Genomic DNA, 9,290 nt, shown 5'->3' with positions numbered 1-9,290 from the left:
AAAGAGAGGCATTGCAACATCACAGCATACAACACTTAGTTATGATAGTTGTATATCCTGTCATTAGAGGCTATTACTCAAATGAATGTGATTTCAATATTTTACGAGATTGGTTGAAGTTTGAGTTGACAGATAACATTACAATTTTTCCTATGAAAAATAATTGGAAGTCGGCTCCTGATTAACAATTTTTTGTTGAAGGACTGATTTTCAGGAACAGTTTACTGACATTAAGCACGAAACGGTGCACTTCTTTTTTTTTTTTTTTAATTTTTAAAATTATGGTAAAAATATGTATTACAAAATATTCGAACATTAATCGTTTTTACACGTACAATTCAGTGACATCGATTACCTTCATCACGTTGAGCAACCATCGCTGCGATGCACTTGCTTTTTAAAAGAAGTGTGTAGTCTCCACCAAAATTGTTGCCAACCTTGCCTCATCATCTCTTTCTGTTGGGTTTTCACTTCTTCATCTCCCACCATATTTAAATATCTTCCTGTCTGGTTCAAAAACCTTTGCACTTTACTGTTTCCTGCATTCTTTCCACATTTTTCCTATCTTCCAGGATCACAGCTTTTACAAATATTAAAATATACCTAATCAAATTCCACACATCCGCATGGTTTTGTCTTGCACTCATAACTCTAAGATTTTCCTGTTGACACTTGGGAATACAGTATGATTATCCTCTCCTGTCTCTATATTGCCTCTGTCTGTCTACCTCTTAATCTGCCTTGTCAAATTAAAAGGCCCATTGGGATGGGTAAAAGAAATGTTTCTAATATTTAGTGAGTCAAACTGAGGTTTTAATTTCTTTGTTTTAATAAAATGCAAGCAGTAAAATGTGTATTCCGGGATGCCATTCAAACTGCTTCACTGAATTACTGTTGGCAAAGACATTTTTGCTCTTGTTCAAAACAATGAAATAAAATATAGCTCATATTATAATATGACCGGCATGATTCTGTCATCTCTAATCTTAATTTTATTTTACTAATTATGTTAGAAAGAAAATCTTTTACTTGTTTGCTTTTCACAAGGATCTTATTGGGCCATCTGCCTAATTTTCCTCATTCTAGATTCTCATGGAGATAACTGCAAAATATTAAAGTCAGAAGAAATTGCTACCGGCCCTAAAGCTTGATGAATTATTTTTGCTATATATGAACGGTACCAGATTAAGGAAAGACAGACCAGGATGTTACTTCCTTTGTAAAGACTGGGTACACTGGAAGTCTGAAAGAATCAGGGAGCCAAACGCTGGTAAAAGCACTTTTACCTGGAAACTCACGCCTCTGCCGCTTACAGATGCTGCCCACGTGATTCGTCCTCGTTCGGGAGGTGCCACGGATACCCCAGGACAGGTGGTCGACCTCAGGCTTGTACCCGCCAAGCTACTGTGCTTAGTGTTGTTAGAAATACAAAAAGAATTATTAGACTACAAAGGAGTTGGGATTAGTGTTCTTTAAATGAGCCACCAAAAAAAAAAAAAAAAAAACCCAAATGCACTGTCTGCCAGTCGATTCTGACTCCTAGCGACCCTATAGGACAGAGCAGAGCTGCCCCATAGGGTTTCCAGTGAGGGCCTGGGGGATTCAAACAGTTGACCTTTTAGTTAGCAGCCGCAGTTCTTAACCACTATGCCAGCAGGTCTTCTGAAATGAGCCACAGGTCATCAGATTTCACTAAGATTATTAACACCATAGAGAATCTTGCGCAGGAACCGTGAGTTGCGCCAGACAACTTCTTGGTGATTTTTGCGCTAGGAGGTGGGTCTGGCCAGTTCAGAGCCGTCCCCTTAAAGTTGATTGGTCTGAAAGCAGGAAGTGCGCCGACTACATGGTGACAGGAGCTTTTTCCGCTAAGGCCGCAATGGAAGACAAGAAGTTTGGGGCAGTGAATATCGTCTGCTCCAAACGTGGAGGTTATACAAAAATTCCAGATCCAAGCACCTGGAACCTCAACCCGGACACCTCTCATGTGTATTACTGCGTAAACGAGATTGTTTATGGAGTGGAATTCGGTTTTATACCCCATGTCAAAGGAAGTGTTGGTTCGTGACATGTCTTCAAACTTCCTGTCCAAGCCAGTAGATGTTTCCCAGCTTGGTGTGATTTTTGCTGGTACTCAGAAGAAAGCTGGCTTTACTGGGGTCACAGTGGTAATCATTCGCAATGACCTGCTGGGGTTCGCCCTCGGGGAATGCCCCTCCTTCCTAGAATACAAAGAGTAAGCCGCAAACAAGTCCCGGTGCAGCATTCCACCGTGGTTCAATATCTGTGTCATGGACCTGGTCCTGGAGTGGAATGAGAACAAAGGTCGTGCAACAGCTATGGAGAAGCTTAAAAAAAAAACCCACTGCTTTTCTAATTCAAGCTTATTTCTAACTAATTCACGCTGCTAAGTTTTCTAGCAAGACCTCAGTATTCAAACTTGTCTGTGGACTGAATTATGTAAATTGCAGTGTCTTAGTTATCTGAAATACCACAAGTGGATGACTTTAACAAAGAGAAATTTATTCTCTCACCGTCTAGTAGGCTAGTAGTCCGAATTCAGGGCATCAGCTCCAGGGGAAGGCTTTGTTTCTCTGTGCATCCTTGCTTCTAATGAACGTTCTAGCTGTACTTCTTCCAAAACACATTTGTTCCTTTTTCTGGCTGTCCATGATATATTCAATATTCTTCGCCAACACCACAGTTCAAAGGTATCAACTCTTCTTCAGTCTTTCTTATTCATCGTCCAGGTTTCACATGCGTAGGAGGCAATTGAAAACACCATGGCTTGGGTCAGGGGCACCTTAGTATTTGAAGTGACATCTTTGCTTGTTCACCACTGTAAAGAGGTCCTTTGCAGCAGATTTGCCCAATGCAATGCGTCTTTTGATTTCTTGACTGCTACTTTCATGGGCTTTGACTGTGGATCCAAGTAAAATGAAATCCTTGACACCTTCAATCTTTTCCCTGTTTGTCATGATGATGCTTATTGGTCCAGTTGTGAGGATTTTTGTTTTCTTTATTTTGAAGTGTAATCCATAGTGAAGGCTGTGGTCTTTGATCTTCATCAGTAAGTGCTTCAAGTCCCCTTCATTTTTAGCAAGCAAGGTTGTGTCATCTGCATAACACAGGTTGTTAATAAGTCTTCCTCCAACCCTGATGCCCCATTCTTCTTCATATAGTCCAGCCTCTCTGATTATTTGCTCAGCATAAGATTGAAGAGGCATGGTAAAAGGATACAACCCTAATGCACACCTTTCCTAACTTTAAACCGCACAGTATGCCCTTGTTTTGTCCAAACAACTGGCTCTTGATCTATGTACAGGCTTCTCATGAGCACAATTAAGTGTTCTGGAATTCTCATTCTTTGCAATGTTATCCATAATTTGTTATGATCCACACAGTCGAATGCCTTTGCATACTCAGTAAAACACAGGTAATCATCTTTCTGGTATTCTCTGCTTTCAGCCAGGATCCATCTGACATCAACAATGATATCCCTGGTTCCGCATCCTCTTCTGAATTTGGCTTGAATTTCTGGCAGTTCCCTGTTGATATACTGCTACAGCCACTTTTGAATGATCTTTAGCAAAATATCACTTGCATGTGATATTAATAATAGTGTTTGATAACTTCCACTTTCGATTGGATCACCTCTGTTGGGCATAGGCCATAAATATGGATCTCTTCCAGTCGGCTGACCAGGTAGCTGTCTTCCATATTTCTTGGCATTGATGAGTGAGCACTTGCAGCGCTGCAACTATTTGTTGAAACATCTCAATTCCTGGAGTCTTGTTTTTTGCCAATGCCTTCAGTACCATTGGTTCCTGATCATATATTACCACCTGAAATGTTTGAACGTCAACCAATTCTTTTTGGTATAGCGACTCTGTGTATTCCTTCCATCTTCTTTTGATGCTTCCTGCGTCATTTAATATTTTCCCCATAGAATCCTTCAGTATTGCAACTAGAGGCTTGAATTATTTTCTAAGGTTCTTTCAGCTTGAGAAATGCTGAACATGTTCTTACCTTTTGGTTTTCTATCTCCAGTTCTTTCACGTGTCATCATAATACTTTACTTTGTTCTCACACCACCTTTATATATGTTAGTATTTTTAAATTCCTTTCTGAAGAAATTTAGTTAATAAGCATTTTTATACAAAAATTGAAATTCACATAATCTACCTCCTACATGCCAGTAGCATCTCCCTCCCAGTTGTAACAAGCAAAAATATCTCTAGACATTGTCAAATGTCCCCTGAGGGGCAAAATCTCCCCTAGTTTAGAACCACTGGTCTAAATAAACAGCAATGTGTCTTTTCCCTGATTTTTCAGGATGGCTTTTAGTACAAGCATACACTGTATTTTTAAAATAGTATTTGAGTTTGTTTTTCATGTAGAAACTAGTTCTTACCAACCTCCTAAATCTCATACTTGTTTGCTGATCAGATAAACTAGAATCACTCCATGAAATGTTTTAAGATAACAAAAATTACAAAATTATATTCAATTAAAATGAATTCTAATCCTTATGTACTTTTTGATATCAATAGTAATTATCTTCCAAAGCATGTCCATTTAAACTTTAATTCCAAGCTCTCTCTTTTATTTAACTTTAAAACCTTGAACTAATATCAAATTGAGCTTCAATTGAGAATCTTAAGAGACTTAGATAATTTCAGTAGTGTGATACAGTACAGAAACCTTAGTTTCATAAATTTTAACTTACGGACCTCTGCTTCTTACATTAGTATGTTACAAAGTGGCTGTACCCTTGGTTTGTGTTAAGAATGTGTTCATTTTTGCCACTTTAAGATGGTGTAAATGTGATGTGTATGACTATGCCTCAACATATTGCATTTGTTCATGGTCTTTGCTGATCCACTAAAAATGCTTATATATAACTATTCTTAGTTACCTAGTTCCCTCTTTTCTCTGCGTTATAATTAATATCAGTGATTGAACTCTACCAGGACAAGAGTGCAAAGTGCTGTGTATGCAAAGTAATGAGATGGGCAGGATAGATTGTCCTAAAGTGTCAGTTTGTCCCAGAGTATCAAAGAACAGACCTAAAAAAACCAAACCCATTGCTGTTGAGTTGATTCCTACTCATAGGAACCTATAAGATAGAGGAGAACTGCCCTCTAGGGTTTCCGAGGAGCAGCTGGTGAATTCGAACTGTCAACCTTTGGGTTAGCAGCTGTAGCTCTTAACTACTACACCACCAGAGTTTCAGTGAAAGAGCATAGTGAAGGATGAAACTTGAGTTTATAACAAGATAAAGGTTTGAGGGAAGTGGATTTTATTTGCCATGATTTATAGTGTCTGAGTCCGAAAACAAAACAAAAAAGAAATATTTTAAAATTTTAGCAAAGTTTGCTTAATTCTGATGGGCTTATTTATAAAGATGTATTAATATCCTTCACTGCCAGAGAGTAAACTATTGCAGTACTAGAATTTGATTTTATTCCTGCTAAAATATAAATTGATCTTGAAATATTTAGTCTGCTTTTAACAGGGGGGGCTAAAAGATTATCCTTTACTTCCTGTGTAATCTGCAGGGTTAGCAGAAATTCTGTATATCACCAGAATAATTTCCTGTAATTTTTGGACTTTATTATATTCTTGATCATTTAAAAAATAATCATTTCAGAATGAACCAATGTTAATTATAATTGTGCTACCTTCTTCTATGATTATTCCAAAATATTGTTGTCAAGTTGATTCATGTGTAGTTAAGGGGCAAGCAGTCATGGATTTGCAAGGCATCTGTGTTCCTTTTTCAATCTAGTGACCGAATCTTCTCTGATAACTCTTTGCTTCGCGTCCTCAAGATCAGATCCTAAATTCAGAAAAGCAAAACTTAGAGGATTTAACTTTTTTTTTTATTGTGGTAATATATATATAACAAAACATTTAGCAACCCAATGTCTTTGACCTGTACAGTTCAGTGACATTGATTATGACCATCATGTTGTACAACCATCTCCAATATCTTTTCCAAATTATCCCACCACCATTAACAGAAACTCAGTGCCCCCTAAGCATCGTTAGGATGTCTTTTAATGTTAGAATTATCTTTAAGAGTTCTCAAAGAACCCTGGAAAATCACAATGATTTATGCATTTATCTTATAAAAAGAAGGATGCTAGAAATATTTTCTGTTGCTTTGTTAAGCTTCATATTTCTGAATTAGCTCATCACTTTTGTAAGAACTTCATGGGAAGAATTGTCAAATCAAAGGATAACTTTGTACAAATAAAATGTTATTCATCTAAACTGTTCTGAGACTGCACACTTTATAAAATATTGACAGGCTGAAGAGTTGTTAAGGCCTTCATTGTCCATAATATGACCTTACCCCAGGGAAAAACCTGGTTATGAATTCTGCCCCCGTGGAGAATTTTATTTTCCTCAATTTTGCTATTGTTACTTATTTAATAAATTAACCTCATTTTTATTATCAAGCAGACAATTTCTTTAAAATAATATTTTATTATGTCTTCAGTGGAAGTTTACACAGCAAATTGGCTCCCATCTAACAACTGATTATTCAGTGACATTGGTTACGTTTTTCACAATGTGTTAACATTCTCATTCATTCCATTCTGGATGTTTTCTTTCCAGTAATCTGTTCTCCCTGTCCGTTTACACTTTCACCTTTGCTTTAGGGCAATTGTTGAACATATGGTCTCATATAGGTGATTTTTTTAAGATGTGCAGTATGCACTGGTAATATTCTTTATTTTATGAGCCAATCTGTCATTTAGCTAATAGGTGACCTCGGAGGGTAGTTTTGGTTCAAGGTTTATGGAGATCTCAGGGCAATAGTCTCGGGGAGTCCTCTAGTCTCAACTGGTCCAGTAAGTCTGGATTTTAAGAATATGAGTTCTGTTCCACATTTTTCTTTCCTTCTATCAGGATCCATCTATTGTTGCCCTGATGAGAACGGTTGTTAGTGGTAGTCGGACACTATCTAGTTCTTCTGGTCTTGGGGTATATGAGCTGTGCTTTGTGTAGACATTTAGTCCTGTAGACTAGTTTCTTCTCTGAGTCTTTGGTTTTCTTCTTTCTCATTTGCTCCAGATGAGAAGTAACCAATAGTTTATCTTAGGTGACTGTCAAGCAGGTGCTTTTTCTTCCTTCCTTCTGTGGTTATAACACAAAAACTGTTCTTCATCTGATCCAGAAGCTATACTCTTAAATAGTTTTGTAAGATAAGGATTTTGAAAGCTTATGTTAAAAAGAGAAAACCTAATATGTAATCTACATCTTGTGAAATAAGTACTATCTCCCAAAGCATTCTTTTTATTTGTAGGAAAGTCTTCACAAATAATAACCTGGAAGCACTTTTTTTAATTGTGCTTTAGATGAAGGTTTACAGAGCAAATTAGATTCTCATTAAACAATACACATATTGTTTTGTGACGTTGTTGCCAACCCTACAACATGTCAACACTCCCCTTCTCAACCTTGAGTTCCCCATTACCAGCTTTCCTGTACCCTCCTGCCTTCTTGTCCTTGCTGCTGGGCTGGTATGCCCATTTAGTCCTGTTTCGCTTTATGGGCCTGTCTAATCTTTGCTTGAAGGCTAAACCTCAGGAGTGACTTCAATACTGAATTTAAAGGGTGTCCAGGGCCATATTCTTGGGGTTTCTCCAGTCTGTCAGACTAGTAAGTCTGATATGAAAGCACTAGTTTTGTGTCATCAATTATAATAAATTGGAACAAAAAAAATATAACAACAATTTTTAAAAACAGATCAGTTTAGTTTTTGAGGAATATGCTAAAATTACAAGAACATAAAAGGTGTTTTTGCTCTTTTTGATACATGGCATGTAATTTTATGTCTATGTATCTGTATAAATGTATATTCAGTCCCCAAATAAAACATGACATTTTATTTTAAATATCATTTTTTACATAGTAGGCTTTTTCTTCCATAATTAATATAAAGGAAATTAAGTAGCATCATTTTCTTATTGAATGGGAAGAAGTCTAAATTTATCCTTATGTATTTAAAAAATTCTTAGATACTATTTTGCATAAACATTATATTGTATTCTCTGTTGGTATGCTAAACTAAAATAGCAATATTTTGCTTAAATACACTTTTTATTATATTTTCATACAAAAATGAGCAAAATGATTTTTAAAAATTTTACAAACAGTTCATAAATCTAGAAAAAAATTGAGTTTAAAATGTATTTAAGAGGTAGATTACATCGGGTATGGAGATTGATTGGAAGGCATGAAGAAATGTAGATTTGGGAGTTTAAAGACTCATACAAACATAAAATGAATACCTGTCAAAGATTTTGTTTAATTCATTAATTACTGAGATAGCCAGAATCACATATTTGTAAACAGCAAGTAATGCTGAAATTAATTTACGAATAGTTGCAAATTTGGCTTATTTAAGAGGAGAGATGGAAAGAAATCAATTGCATTTCTACCAGACAAAATTTATTTGCATGTCTCTGGACAATAATATTTTGCATTGCCATCAGTTATCTTTCACTTACAGAGTTGTAAAATAGGTCAAAGGCAATGAAAAATAGAGAAGTTATAGAATCAGGTACTACAAAGTGTGTGCTTAGACAACTGCTTTCCGCTGAAAACACCCATTAATCTTTTGGGTCCATTTCAAAAGAGAGAAAATAATGAGTTCAACTTAAAAACTTTTGCATTTAAGTTTTCTCAGACATTTAAAAAATGTTTCTGTATATTTGACATTTGGTAATTAATGTTATTTTTTCAGAAAAGACAGAAGAAGGTTCATAGATTCTTGAGAGGGTTTATTGATCTGATTCTGCCAGATGGAAGATAGTAAAACATTGTTAAGGACATGGGATCTTAAGTCGGATTGCCTAAGTTTAATTCTGACTTCCTTACTAACTAGCTCTTGACTTTGGGAAAGTTACTTACTTTCTCTATAACTCTGTTATGTTCTCCTTAAAATTGGAAAAATAACAGTATTATAGAACAGTTGGGAGGGTATAACGAGGTAAGACATGGTACATGCCTGACATACAGAAAGCACTCAGTGTCCTCAGAAAAAGGCTATTGGTGTCCCTAGTTTCCTCATAAAAAGTTCGTTTCGATTGAAGTTTAAGTAAGTTGAAAACTCTTTTTGTGATTACAGCATTATCCAGTTCCTCCAATTTTCGGTCACGCAGCCTTAGCTTCATCCTCTTAAGAGCAATTCATTAAGATATAGCTGAGGCATTAAAATGAGAGAAGGAAACACCTGTTGCCTAACTTTAGCTATGGAAGTTTCACCTTGTCAT

General features: G+C 36.3%; 1 pseudogene; it reads left to right on the top strand.

Moving 5' to 3' along the window:
• Positions 1-1,170: 1,170 nt before the first annotated feature.
• On the top strand, positions 1,171-2,411 carry LOC126081577 (phosphoserine aminotransferase-like; annotated as a pseudogene).
• The last annotated feature ends 6,879 nt before the right edge of the window (positions 2,412-9,290 follow it).

The sequence above is a fragment of the Elephas maximus genome, chromosome 8 (genome assembly GCF_024166365.1).
Source record: "Elephas maximus indicus isolate mEleMax1 chromosome 8, mEleMax1 primary haplotype, whole genome shotgun sequence".
Classification (NCBI taxonomy): domain Eukaryota; kingdom Metazoa; phylum Chordata; class Mammalia; order Proboscidea; family Elephantidae; genus Elephas; species Elephas maximus.
Note: the sequence above shows the minus strand (reverse complement) of the source record. Positions and strands in the feature narration are given on the sequence as shown.